Below are 15,319 nucleotides of genomic sequence, written 5' to 3'. Positions count from 1 at the left end.
ACTATGCGTCTACGGAAATGGAGAAGGAGAGCCTACCGCGCTCGAACCCCGGTATATAGGATCAGATCCCTATGTTCGGATACGACCAGACCCCCGAGATCTATAATAAAGTGCATTCACTTGCGTTTATTGTAAATAAAGAAATGTAAAGAACTGTTCATGAGAAAATTGTATGATCCTGAGCTTGACTGCCAAGCCAGGAAAGGCCGTGTATGAAATGCTATGATTTTGTTGTATGATTGAGGAAGGTAGGATAATGAAATGTTTAAGTGAGTGTAGTGTATTAAGAATAGTTAGAGGTTCCCAGTTTATTGTTTTGTAATGCATGTCCCTGTTTGACATAGCGCCCTTAGAATTGTTAGTTAAAAATTTTTTGCATAGCTAGGGTCAGTGCAGAGGCCATGAAGGAAGTGTCCCCCCAGGTCAGGGAATGGAAAGCAACATAGTTATGTGATCCTTCACGCTTCGCATTAGGATCACAAGGAGGGAATGTAGCCAGTTAAAATGGCTAACCCCCGATTTAGAATGGCTAACTCCCGATTTAAAATGGCGAACGGCAAAGGCTAATAGGAAAGTCAGCCAACAGGACACAAACAAGCAGCTGCGGGTTGAGTGTGTATTTACCTCTGGAAAGGCCAGACAAGATCGATACAGGCAACCATCAGCATAACAAAACACCAGCCATCTGCATATTAATGAGCAATCCCTGGGAACAATGAGCAACATTTAGAAACATAAAGCCAAACCAGACTCCGTGGCGCCAGCAGAAGCCTACACAATGGGAGGTGAACGACCACCTCAAGACCGCCCATCGATCAGGGAACCGCTCCAGCATTGGAGAAAATCGAACCAAGTGATTGGGACAAAGTCCAATCACTTGGAACCAGGTACAGGGTCCGCCCCGAAAGGCGGGAAGCCCCTGGGGACTATAAGAATCAAGCCCAAGTTCAAATCGCCCCTCTGCTTCTCTTCTGGACCGGGTCACTCAGCAACGCGAACTAACCCTTGACAGTGACCGACCAGTCCAGCCATCGCTGACATCTAGTATGTCTTACTTCAACACTCGCTACGAGATAAGCGCTCCTAGCTACCAATCTGTACCAACTTCGAATCCCGCAGGCTCAGAACCCGAACGAAAGGCCATTCGTTTCTCTGACCTGGTGGGCCAGTTCCAAGTTAAGTATTGGCCTGTTAGTCGTAGGAGTAGCTTAGACGTAGAATTTGTACATGAGTAGTGATTGCTGTGTATATTAAATGTGCTTTGATTTAAATCTTACTAAGCGGTGTATTGGATTATTGATCATTACTCTGACTTGAACCACGTGGCGGTATCAGAAAGATACCTGGCGACTCAAGCGCAAAGGTGATAAAACAGAGCAATTAAACTAAGGCAAAAGTTAGCAACAGTATAAAGTGATAAATCATAGTTTGTGGTTAACAGAAATGTATTTTATTGGACAATACTAAATATATATTTAAAGTATTTTCATTTTCTCTATTGTTATTATAAATTTAATGGAGGTGTGCAGTGCAATGGGAGCATTGAAATATCCTCTTATAAGAGCTCTCTCGTTGTCTCCCCAGAGGTGACTTGTATGTCACCTTGAAGATCATTTAAATGAGAATAAGTATTTAAATTCATCAAGCATTTAAGTAATCTCTATTTATTCCTTTTCTTTCATGTGCAGTTTATGTTTTCCACACAAACTCTGCAAGTGTTGAAGGACAATCTGCCAGATTAGGATGCTGTGTTGAAGGAAAGGGGCACAACAATAAATTTATATTTTGATGTGTTGCCCCATAGCCCATTAAACAAAGTGAGCTAAATGTATTTCTGAATTAAAAATGCAACTTTAGTGTAGTTTCAATGTGTGAAGATGATGTGCTCAAATGACTTGGAGAAAACAGGACTCGTAACTGCTAAAATTGGGACAGAATGCACAGGGGATTGGATGAGGGAATGTTTTCAACCTTCCTTAGCAAAACTTCAGAACTTGTTTTTTTATACTGCCATATAGAAACTGAAGTCATTTATCCTATGTTTTACACTGATTGATATTGATACAGTCTACTTAACTCAAAACAGCATTTTTTTTTTTTTTTTGCAAGCTGCAGTAATAAGTGTGTTGCTAAACTGCTGGATGTTTCGTGGAAGGAAAATCATATTTATATATAAAAGCAAATGCTCGAGTATTTATCAAAATCTTGCCCGTGTGTCTTTTGAGAGAAAAGACCAAACACTTTGGGTTTGCTCAGTAAATGATTAAGTGTTTATTCAGAAGACAAAGATTACAGTGCTTTGAATATAGAATTTATCGATTCCGAATTATGCAAAAGAGAGCAGTCTAAAATGAACCAAATGCCAGAATTAGCTGATGCAGAAATGAAAAATGAGAACTGAATTGCATGAGAGTTGGAGAGATTTGCAAAAGCCACAGTAGCTGCTTCAGGCAGCAAATAGTACATTTTTAGAGTACATTAGGGTACACCCCTCTAAACTGACACAGTACTAGATTCCTGGGTTGTGATCAGCTGGTAAACAAGAACGGAGGACAGATATACTTTCCTTCCATTCATGATGGTAAATGGATGTGAAACATATGTGATGGAAGATGACAATGTAGCATGATGAACAACTGAATACTAGACATATGTGGATATGGGTTTTGCAAGAATAGGTCAAATTTTGCTGTTAAAGTAATGAAGAGGCTAATGGTTTTAGTGTTGCTTGTGTGCAAATGGTAAGTGTTGTGTTATGCTTCTTCATGTAGCATAAGCTGCTTCCTTGATGTATACTCTGACAAAGGAAGGTTCAGACTTGGAAATAGGTTTAACACATTTATTGAACAGTTAACAATTCCCCTACTTGAGTTCGACTCTCCTGCTGATCTTGCTATAGTAACTCAATCTAACTAACCAGTCTGCTCTAATCCATGCGGTGGGTGTGATGCTCTGATCTGCCCCTGTGTCTCTCAATAAGTGTCACCTGTGGAAAGAGAAAGAGCATGTGTGCCCTGTCCTTTTATATGGGTTGCCCCCTTGTGGTAGTGTCATCTCTGGGTGTGTCTTGACTGCCCATTGGTTGTGTCCTATTTTACTGACCTATTGGTTGAATGTCTGTGTGTCATGATGTCTCTGGTGCTCCCTCTAGTGTTTACTCAGTCCTAGTGTATCTACATTAACCCTTCGTGTATTTACAGTGATGCATATCACCACAGTAAGAATATCAGGTAAGGGGCAGATGTGGGGTTAAACAAGGGTATTCAAAACCTGATGCCCATGCTGCTCTGATCTTCAATTAGTTTCACAAAATAATATCTCAGGTATTGCCTCACTATTGCATCGAATGATGCAGTACAGTTGAAGTGGAGGTGAACTAAACATGCCACCAGAAATTAATTTCAAGCTCAGTTATTTCAAGTCCATGTATCTTTTAATGATGGAATAAGCATCAACTATTGCCAATCAGCCTCCCTGGCACTCTCAATTATCTATTACAAATGTGGAGTCTTCAGGTTGTAATCGTTGCTGTAAATAATCAATGTCATTTTTTTTTATTTGCCAGTTTTTTGTTTCCTGTGACACGCGACTGACTCCCAAACTGCTTTTAATGATCTACACCCCATTGCTCTGATAAGTGCAGTTCGAACAACACCCAAGAAGCTCAATGCCATCAAGACAAAGCAGCCCAGATGATTGGCATCTCATTCACCACCTTAAACATTAAATTGCACCAGCACCAACACACTGTGGCTGCGATGTGAAGCAAATAGGAGAGAAATGAAATAAACAATTTGGAAGGTAAAGGTCAATTCTGAAATTGAGTTAGCACGGAACAGGGTATTAGTCAAATAATAATAATCTTTATTGTCACAAGTAGGCTTACATTAATACTGCATTGAAGTTACCATGAAAAGCCCCTAGTCGTCACAGTCCGACACCTGTTCGGGTACACGGAGGGAGAATTTAGAATGTCCAAATCATCTAACAGTGCGCCTTTTGGGACTTGTGGGAGGAAACCGGAGCACCCGCAGGAAACCCACAGAGACACAGGGAGAGCGTGCAGACTCCGCACAGATAGTGACCCAAGCTGGGAATCGAACCTGGGACCCTGGCGCTGTGAAGCAACAGTGCTAACCACTGTGCTACCATGCCACCCATAATACAACATAATATAGTAAAACAATAGTAAAATATTTTATAGGCAAATTAATAAAAAAGGAAGGTTATGATGTGAAGAGGACAATTAAAGGATCAACAGGATAATAACCACAGGTAATGGATAACGAGGTGGCAGAAATATTAAATAATTATTTTGCTTTGGTTATCAGGGAAATAGAACACAGACATGACATTAAATGATGAGATGAGCAATGAGATAAGTGCTTTTAAAGTAAATAAGGGATATACTGAATAAACTAAACTAACGCAAATGGATACAGCCCCGGGTCCAGATGGATTACATTCAGGTATCTTAAAATAATGTAGGGAAGAGATAGCAGAGGCATCACTACTCATATTCAATACTTCATTTGAAAGATATGTAGTGCCAGAAGACAGATGGATAGCTAATGTAATTCCTTTATTTATGAAGTGAGATAGAACATGGCAAGTGAATTCTAAACGAGTCAGATGAATGTCAGTGTTAGAAAAAAATAATGGAATCCTTACCGCAGAGAATCTGCAAATGAGGCATATAATAATCAATATTCAGCAAGAATTTTAAAAGAGAAAACTTATTGAATTTTTGAGGATGTAACAGAATGAATAGGCAATGGTTACGTGAGTAAATGTAATTAATCCGCATTTTCAAAATGTGTGATAAGATGCCCCATGTTAGACTAATGAATAAGGTCAGAGAATGTGGAGTCAGGGGACAAGTGGCAGAATGGATTGCTAGCTGGCTTCAAGACTGAAAACAGAGAGTGGGGATAAAGGATAGTTAGTCAGAGTGGCAGAACGTGGAAGGTGGTGACCCCCCCAGGGCAAGTGCTTGGACAATCACTGCACAATTTACATTAACGATTTAGACTTTGGAATCAAAAAAACAATTTCTAAATTCACAACTGACACCTAACTGAGTGGGTGTGGGTTGGGGTGGGGGGGGTCGGGGTGGTGTGTTGGTGGACAGTCAATACTGAGAAGGACTGCAACAAATTACAGGAAATAAACTTTCACAATCGGCAAATAATTGGCAAATGGAGTTCAACACAGATAAATGTGAGGTAGTACATTTTGGTAGAATGAACAGGGGAATCATGTATGACTTGGAAGGTGCAAGTCCAGGTGGGTTCGAGGAACAAAGAGCACAAATGTACCAATCATGAAAAGTTGAACCATGGGTTAGCAAGGTCACTAAAAAAGCAAACCAAGTACTGGGTTTTATTACCACAGGGACAGAATTGAAAAGTAGGAAAGTTATGCAAAACCTCTATTGAACCTTGGTTCGACCACATTTAGAACACTATGTAAAGTTCTGGTTGTCATATTATCAAAGGTACTGAGAGACACTGGAGAGGGTGCAAGACGATTTACAGGGATGATACCAGAAATGTGTGGGTCTACATAACATGGATTAACAGGCTGCATCTCTTTGCTTTGAAAAAAGATGGCTGCTGAGTGGCCTCTTGGAGGTCTTTATAATTAGATAGAGTATTTAGATAGTTTTGGTAGAGTGGGCACAGAGAATATTTCCTCTTGTGGGGTGCAGCATAACTAGTGGGCATCAATCTAAGATAGTCACCAATAGATGCAATTGGGAATTCAGAAGAAGTTTCTTCATCCAAAGAGTGATGCGAGTATGGAACTTGCCACCAGCGGACTGATTGAAGTGAGTAATATAGATGCATTTAAGGGAACTAGACATGCATATGAAGGAGAAGAGAATAGATGATTGCACAGGTAGATTCAAATGAGGAAGGATGGGAGAACGCTGAAATGGGGCATAAACATGAGGATGAATGCCGTTTTTTGTGCCTCATATCCTATATTATACAAGATGCAATGCAGCAACTTGTCATGTCTTCTTTGACAGCACCTCACAAACCTGTAACTTCTACAACCTAGAAGAATAAGGGCAGCAAGACCATGAGAACCTGCCACATCCACATTCCCACACAAGTCACACATTAACCTGAAATAAAAGCAAAATACAACACATTCTGGAAATCTGAAATAAAAACAGAAAATGTTGGAACTACTGTATTTGGCAGACCCGAAACCTATTACATTTCTAACTTTCCTCAGTTCTGATGAAAGGTGACAGGCCTGAAATGTTAACTATGTTTTTCTCTCCACAGGTGCTGCATGACGTGCTGAGTATCTTCAGTATAAGGTAGACAATGTTGGCCTAGTAGCACAAGTATGTACCGCGTACCTGGTGGGTGGCGTTCTCACGTGTAATGGCGGTATCCATGTCGATGATCTGGCACGTTTTGCAGAGGTGCCATGGCAGGGTTGTGTGGTGTCGTGGTCACTGTTCTCCTGAAAGCTGGGTAGTTGTCTGCAAACAATGTCCTGTTTGAGGTTGCGTGGTTGTTTGAAGGCAAGTAGTGGCTTTGGCAAGATGTTCATCTTCATTGATGAAGTGTTGAAGACTCCAAAGAAGATGTCACAGATTCTCCACTCCGGGGAAGTATTGGACGAAGAAGGGTACTCTGTTGTTGTGTCCCGTGTTTGTCTTCTGAGGAGGTCGGTGCGTTTTTTTGCTGTGCGCTGTGGTGTGCGCTGGAACTGTCGATCGATGAGTCAAGAGCCATATCCCATTCTTACGAGGGCGTCTTTTAGCGTCTGTAGATGTCTGTTATGTTCCTCCTCGTCTGAGCAGATCCTGTGTATATGGAGGGCTTTTCCATAGGGGTGGCTTCTTTAATGTGTTTAGGGTGGAAGCTGGAGAAGTGGAGTATCATGAGTCTGTGAGCTTGTGGCAAAGCGAAGTGCAGAGGTGACCGTCCTTGATGGAGATGTGTGTGTGCAAGAAAGCAACCGATTTTAGTGAGTAGTCCATGATGAGTCTGATGGTGGATGGAACTTATTGATGTCATTGTATAGTCATTTCAGTGATTCTTCACCGTGGGTCCAAAGGAAAAAAATGTCATCGATGTATCTGGTGTATAGCGTTGGTTGAAAATTCTGTGCGGTGAAGAGGTCTTGTTCGAACTTGTGCATGAAGATCTTGGCATATTGAGGTGTGAATTTGGTCCCCATGGTTGAAGACGTTGTGATCCAGGATGAAGCGGATGAGTTGTAGAATTGCATCTGGAGATTGGCAGTTGTCGGCGTTGAATACTGAGATTGTTGTAGCAATGCCATCCTCATGGGGGCTGCTGGTGTAGAGTGCCGAGACGTCCATTGTGATGAGGAATGTTCCTGGTTCAACTAGTCCATGGATGCTGAGTTTCTGTAAGAAGTCCGTTGTGTCGCGACAGAAGCTGGGGGTTCCTTGTACAATGGGTTTAAAGATGCCCTCGATGTAGCCAGAGAGGTTCTCACACAGGGCCCCATTGCCTGATACGATAGGATGGCCTGGTGCGTCGGCCTGGTGTATTTGCAGGAGGCAGTAGAGATCTCCAACACGGGGAGTATGTGGGATAAGAGCACGTAGGGTGCTCTGAAGGTCTGGATCCAGGTCTTGATTAGTCTATTGAGTTGGCGGATGTGTTCTTTGGTCGGACCTGCAGGTAACTGTCTGTAGTGTAACTGGTTGTTGAGCTGTTTACCCCTTATCCTCAAACTATGACCTCTAGTTCTGGACTGCCCCGATTCTTTCTGAATCTACCCTGTCTAATCCTGTTAAGACGTTTATAAGTTTCTATGAGATCCCCTCTCACTCTTCTGAACTCCAATGAATATAATCCTAGCTGACTTAGTCTCTCCTCATGACAGTCCCGCTATCCCATAAATCAGCCTGGTAAACCTTTGCTACACTCTCTCCACAGCAAGAACATTCTTCCTCAGATAAGGATACCAAAACTGCACACAATACTCCAGGTGTGGCCTCACCAATGCCTTATACAATTGCAGTAAAACACCCCTATTCCTATATTCAGATCCCCTTGCTAGCAAGGCCAACATACGATTTGCCTTATTTATTGCCTGCTGTACTTTCAATGACTAATGCCCAACTAGCTATCAAATATTAAGCTAAGCTTGTCGTGTGAAATAGGAAAATAATTGTGAATAACTTAAATATATTTTAAGGAAAAGGAATGATACTTGCAATGGCTGTTGCAGGAGCAAGAGTCCGGAGAAAACAATGCTCAGGGACGAGACGAAAATACAAATATAACAGATCAGGAAAAGGTAGGTTATTTTTGAGAGTTATTTAGGTTATTTTGGGCAGCATGGTGGCACAGTGGTTAGCACTGTTGTCTCACAGCGCCAGGGATGTGGAGTCAATTAGGGCCTTGGGTAACTGTTTGTGTGGCGTTTGCACTTTCTCCCAGTGGGTTTTTCGTGTGTGGGTTTTCTCTGGGTGCTCTGGTTTCCTCCCATAGTCTAAGGATGTGCAGGTTAGATAGATTAGGCCATGCTAAATTACCACTTAGTGCCCAAAGGTTAGGTGGGGTTATGGGGATAGGGCGAGGGAGTGGGCCTAGGTTGGGTGCTCTTTCAGAGGGTTGGTGCAGACTGGATGTGCCAAATGGCCTCCTTCTGCACTGCAGTGAGCCTATAATATGGACTCATAAAATTCTGGAACCATAACTCTAGAATCAGTAAAAGTGATAGCTGTTATATTGCCCCAAAAAATTAAACGGAGTTCACTAATTCCATTAGGGAATAAAATCTGCCACCCTTACCCATTTTGACCTATAACTGATTCAATTTCCAGACCTGCGTGGTTGCGTCTTAACCCCCACCCCCAGTCAACCCTCAACGTGGGCTAGCATGTCATGCAGTTATATCAAACACCTACAAAGAAATACATACAGAATTGTGGGAGCACTTTCACCATGTACAGCAGTGGGTCAAGTAGCTACTTTTCTGGCAGCACGGTGGCTCAGTGGTTAGCACTGCTGCCTCACACCGCCGAGGTGGCAGGTTCGATCCCGACTCTGGGTCACTGTCCGTGTGGAGTTTGCACATTCTCCCCGAGTTTGCGTGGGTTTTGCCCCCACAACCCAAAGATGTGTAGACTAGGTGGATTGGCCATGCTAAATTGCCCCTTAATTGGAAAAAATGAATCGGTACTCTAAATTTTTTTTTTTAATAAAGTAGCTCCTTTTCTGGCAAATAAAGAATTTTCTACAACCTTGCTAGCGATAGCCACATCCCAAAAAATGAATTCAAATTCAAAACGATGCTGCATTTTAGACTTAAATGGTTTGTAATACAATGATGCATTTAGAACATAATTTTTTAAATTACTAACTTGCACAGAAACCACAAAGCCTGATGCTCAATTTTAGGTGAACTCCATTATATATACTGCCACGTTTTGTGCATAAAGGATTTCAATATGCAAGTTGTACGGTGACACACGAATAATCAGAAATGAGCTATATGAAAGTGAAGACCCACAAGGATCAATACTGGGACTACTGTTGCTCACAACCTGCATAAACAATTAAAGACTTCGGAGAAACAATGTCAAAAGTTCTGGGACGGGGGAACATGAGTCAATATTGAGGAGGATTGCAGTAAATTACAAGACAATTATAAACCAGGAATTATCATATAATTGGCAAATGAATTTCAACATAGATTAGTGTGAAAAATAAAGAGGTCATGTGCTACTTGGAAACAGGAATTTAAATGGGGTAGAGGGGCAAATGGATCTCACAAATCACAAAAGTGGTGGAGGTTAATGATGCCATTAGAAAAGCAAACCAAGCGTGATGATTTATTTCTACTGGGGTAGAATGTTGCATTCAAACAGCACCTTTTGAGATCATTGGACATTCAAAGCATTTTAAAGCCAATGAAGTATTTTGGAATGTTGTCAATATTGTGATGTAGGAACCAGAGCAGTCAAATCGCACACAGCAAGCTTTCACAAACAGCAATGCGATAATGACCAAATAATTAATTTTTATGATTTTAAATGAGGGCGAAATCCCCTGGGAGATAACTCTCCTGCTCGGGGATAACTCCCCTGCTCTTCTTCAAAATAGTGCCATTGGACCAGAGAGGATACAAGGGATCTTAATTTATCACTGCAGCACCTCCCAAACCCGCGACCGTGACCACCTCGAAGGTCATAGGCAGCAGATAAAATGGAACAGCACCATCTCCATGTTTCTTTCCAAGTCACATATCATCCTGCCTTACATCTATATCACCAATAATTGATTGCCATTGGGTCAAACTCCTAAAACTTCCAATCAGCACTGTGGGAGTACCTTCACCGCACAAATTGCAGCAGTTCAGGAAGTAGGCTCACAATCACCTTCTCTGGACAATTAGATGTGGTAATAAATGGTGTTGCAGCAGCGTTCACATCCTGCGAATGAATGAAAAAAGGCTTCATTCATCACTAAGACTAGTGATTCAAGGTAGCAGCCAACCACCACTTTTTCATGAGCAATTGGAGATGGACAATTAATATCAGTCTTGCAGGTGACACACATATCCCAAGAATGAAACAAATACTCCCAACTAAAGCAGCTGATACTAATTCAACTTGCACCTATAAAAATAGCTGAGCAAATATCTAGTTAAACATGGCATCGAGGGTCAATTAAGTCTCATACTTAAAAAAATCTCTGCAGAACCTTTCCAGATGAAATTATTTAGGCGAGGTAAAGTTTGGAATTGAGTACACTTCTATTGGAGTAGTCAGCTTGATAAGCCAAATGGCCTCTTCTCTTTCTATTTTTCTTGTAAACCAGTAACATCATGCCAGGTTTTAAAATACAGTGCGATTAGTGATATAAAATATAAATGTTAAGCTAGAAATGTAACTGAGAAATTATGATGGATTAAATCTATTTCTTTTCAACTGTATTTCATTGTTGCAAGTGCAGTCTGACAGATTGTTAATCTGTACTTCCAAGGGACTTTAATAAGATGAGGCTAAGTAATATTAATTTTGCATGGTCACAAATACAGACCTTTAATGCATTCCACTGAATCAATAAATGCAATAATCAGAATGCATTTAGCATTCTGTCATAATCTTCTGCAAATTACATTGTAACTATCATCCTAATACATTATTCATATTCACAGTGTCAGTGTGTGATGAGATATATTGCTGTTTAGGAGATCTTCTAATAAATAAAACAAATGTCTGCAAATAACAGTGTTATGTTTTTTCACTTTTATATCAAGATTGTCTCAACAAAGAATGCAAATGTGCACATATGGAGGAAAGTGGAAGAAGCAAATCATTCACAATACATAATACTCAATGGGAGTGTTGAACTCTAAGCCTGATTCTTCAAAGAGTATTTGCTGAATCAGTGCATACACTAAAACATTGACCAGTCCTGAGGATATAAAGTACAAATTCTGAGGACATGGATAGAGATATCACAAATTCTCCACAGGAGGGCAATTTCATTGTGATGGGGATTTCAATGCACAGTAGGAGCTGACTATCAAGCTTTGGATAGTGTCCTGGGAAATGGTCTTCATCTATATGACCAAGGCTTTTGATTCAGTCAATCAAGAAGTGCTATGGAAGACCCAGAGAAATGCATCACCATCCTCTGACTCCTCCATGACAAGATGTCGGTGACAGTCCACTGATGGAAAGAAGAAAAAAACCTTTGAGGTCAAGGCCGGAGTCAAGGAGGGATGTGTCATCGCTTCTCGGCCTTTTGGCTAAAATAAAGTGTAGTATCAGCTCTGCATTTTGGCACAAATCTGGTATGTCTCTCTTGTGACATTTCCATCATGAATTGGATTCAATTTGAATTGGTTTTTGGAGCAGGCGAGGAGCTGGATTTGGGGTTCGCCCCTGTCCACACTCTGAGCCCTGGCTTTGTAACTCAGAAAAAGTTTGGGGCGGCACGGTAGCATGGTGGTTAGCACAATTGCTTCACAGCTCCAGGGTCCCAGGTTCGATTCCCCGCTGGGTCACTGTCTGTGCGGAGTTTGCATGTTCTCCCCGTGTCTGCGTGGGTTTCCTCCAGGTGCTCCGGTTTCCTCCCACAGTCCAAAGATGTGCAGGTTAGGTGGATTGGTCGTGCTAAATTGCCCTTAGTGTCCAAAATTGCCCTTAGTGCTGGGTGGGGTTACTGGGTTATGGGGATAGGGTGGAGGTGTGGACTTGGGTAGGGTGCTCTTTCCAAGAGCCGGTGCAGACTCGATGGGCCGAATGGCCTCCTTCTGCTCTGTAAATTCTATGTAAAATCTATGTAAAAAATAAAAAAAGTAGGGATGTGTCATTGCCCGCACCCTTTTCTCCATCTTCATCCCTACCATCCTTCACATGGTCAAGAACAAAATTTCCAGTGGAATGGACATCATCTACAGGATGAGCAGAAAAATGTTCAACCTCAACTGGTTGAAATCCAAGAGGAAAGCGACATCAACATCACTTCAGGAATGTCAGAATGGGAATGGCAACACCATCTTGCACTCTCTCAGAAGAGAATCTCCAAGCTTTCGGGCGCTTAAGGACGAGAATCTTCAACGATCATGACATCCGTACTTATACTAAGAATCTCAGGTACAAGGCAGGCGTCCTCCCAACTCTTCGATAAAGTTCAAAACACTGAGATTACATACACCACCTCAAGTCCCTGGAGTTGTCCCATCAATGCTGTCTGAGGCAGATGCTCTACACCAGCTGGGAGGACAGGTGTACTAATAACAACATCCTTGAAGGAGCCAAGAGCACCAGCATCAAGACCATGATCATCCGAAACCAATTCTGCTGAGCCGGCCTTAGGATACCAGAGTCTCAACTGCCAAAGCAAATCTTCTTCGCCCACCTAAAGGAAGTCGCCTTAACAAGAGGAGGACGAAGAAAGTACTTCAAAGGCACTCTGAAGGCTTACCTCAAGAAATGCTGCTTAGATGTCAACATTTGGGAGACCCTTGCTTCGAAGAGATCTACTTGGAGGAACCTCCTGATTGAACAGACACAATTCTTCAAGAACACCCAATGGCAAAAGGAGCCTGGAAACGAATACCAGCGATCTTGCGCCCAAGGACCAATCCCACCTCCCGGAAACATGGGGAGGAGATGCAGCTCTAGGATTGGGGTGATCAGCCACGCAAGGACCCATAGAACCCACGACCAATCACACAGAGTTTTTTAGGTGAATATTCATACTCGCTGACAAGTGATCATCGAAGAAGGTACATATTAATAATATCCAGTGTTATGAGTATGGTGTTGTTCAATATTGAGGACTCAAGAATCAATTGCTATTCCCTGCCTCAGTTCTGGTACAATTAGTTTTTCTTTGATTCACTTAGCAAAAGATTACCTGTTGAGAATTGTTTTTGCTTATATATCAGAGCCCAAGGCAGTACAAGGGCCAATTCAGCAGTCCTACTGTAACACATTTTCTTCAGTACTTCTATGTAACTCGTGGTAATAATGATTGGAAACTGATTAGTGAAATGATGTGGAGCACCTACCTGCCAGCCTGAAAAATATCACACATTGCCATTTTAATCACTGTGGAGTTTAATCACTGCTCCAATGTTTCAAGTCAGTGCTTTTTGGATTTTCCTTGGAACACTTGACAAGAATTTACTCAGGATTAAGCAATGGCTGAGTGCCAAAGGCAAGTCTTACAGCCACAAAAAAGGTAATTAATGCAAATTTTCAAGGCACGATTTGGCATAAATTCAAATTTTATTCATCCAAAGGACTAATGGATATAGTACTAGAACTAACAAATTCTTCATGGCCACAAGCTAACAGCCATGCCCACAAGCTAACAACAAATGTTTCAACACACTATTTCTATCCACCTCCACCCCCCCAACACTCTTTCATGATTCAAGAGCAGTATTAATATGACTGATGTTAACAAGAGGCGGAAGACTGAAGAGAGAAGGCACCGCAGTGCAATATAGTGCATAGGAAAGACTCTTTTATCACAATAATATGGCATGCATTTATAAACCCGGTTCTATTTAAAGAGTTCTCTCGCGCTTTGAGAGGGAGAGATTTTGTTGCATGAATCGCTTCACTTATTCACTAAAAACCTTGCAATATTGGGGTGGATTCTCCATTGCCCGACGCCAGTATCGGGATTCCCGATCGGGCAAAGAATGGAGCGTCGAGAGAAAAACAGGTTTGGCACCCGTTGTGATGCTCCGGACCACAGCCAGGGGCCTTAGCGAGCTACCCGTCCCACGCCAGCGGGTTTTGTTAACAGGCTGGAAGCCCAAGCCACCACCCCCACCCCCGCTATGCACTGACCCCCACAGCGGAAAATCTTCCAGACGGGATTTGGTGCAAGTTTGCCCCAAGCATGGCACTGCAGTTGTACAGGGCATTGGTGAGGCCATACCTGGAGTATTGTGTGCAATTTTGGTGTCCTTAATCTGAGGAAGGGCATTCTTGCTGTGGACAGACTGCAGCGAAGGTTTGCCAGGCTGATTCCTGGGATGGCGGGACTAGCATATGAGGAGAGACTAAGTCGGTTCGGATTATATTCATTGGAGTTGAGAAGAGTGAATAGAAACTTACAACAGTCTAACAGGATTAAACAGGAAAGATTCAGAAAGAATGTTCCCGATGGTGGGGGAGTTCAGAACTAGGGGTCATACTTTAAGGATAGTTTAGGACTGAGGGAGGACAAATTTCTTCACCCAAAGAGTGGCGAACCTGTGGAATTCACTAACACAGAAAATAGTTGAGGCCAAAATGTTGCGTAATTTCAAGAAGGCAAAATGAATCAAGGGATATGGGGAGAAGGCGGGGTCAGGGTATTGAACTTGATGATCAGCCATCATCATGATGAACGGTGCAGCAGGCTAGAAGGGCAGATGGCCTCTCCTGCTCCTATTTTCGATGTATGTTTCTATGACACGGTGGATCCCATGCTGTGTCAAGGGGGTCAGGACATAACGGACGTGCCCTCCAAAGTTCATCGGAAGGCTCACCCTATACCCCACAATGCAAATCTTGCCCCCCCCCACTAATAAGTTGGAGAATCCTCCCCAATCCCCATCGCGGGAATAACGAGTCATCACTTTTCAGCACGTGCGCACGAGTGACCCCCATCCCCATCACAACCTCCATCAGAATTTCTATCAGTCAAGGGAAGCACGGTGACAGTGGTTAGCACTACTGCCTCATGGCACAGAGGTCCCAGGTTCGATCCTGGCTCCAGGTAACTGTCCGTGTGGAGTTTGCACATTCTCCCCGTGTTTGCGTGGGTTTTGGCCCCACAACCCAAAAGATATG

At 42.4% G+C, this 15,319-nt stretch overlaps 1 protein-coding gene and 1 pseudogene across 3 annotated transcripts in view; one reads left to right on the top strand and one right to left on the bottom strand.

Moving 5' to 3' along the window:
• kiaa1328 (KIAA1328 ortholog) overlaps positions 1-15,319 on the bottom strand; it is a 248,111-nt gene that overhangs the window by 62,362 nt on the left and 170,430 nt on the right. The window lies entirely within an intron of this gene.
• LOC140409681 (U2 spliceosomal RNA) lies at positions 11,747-11,958 on the top strand (annotated as a pseudogene).

This window comes from Scyliorhinus torazame, chromosome 3, assembly GCF_047496885.1.
Source record: "Scyliorhinus torazame isolate Kashiwa2021f chromosome 3, sScyTor2.1, whole genome shotgun sequence".
Taxonomy (NCBI): domain Eukaryota; kingdom Metazoa; phylum Chordata; class Chondrichthyes; order Carcharhiniformes; family Scyliorhinidae; genus Scyliorhinus; species Scyliorhinus torazame.
Note: the sequence above shows the minus strand (reverse complement) of the source record. Positions and strands in the feature narration are given on the sequence as shown.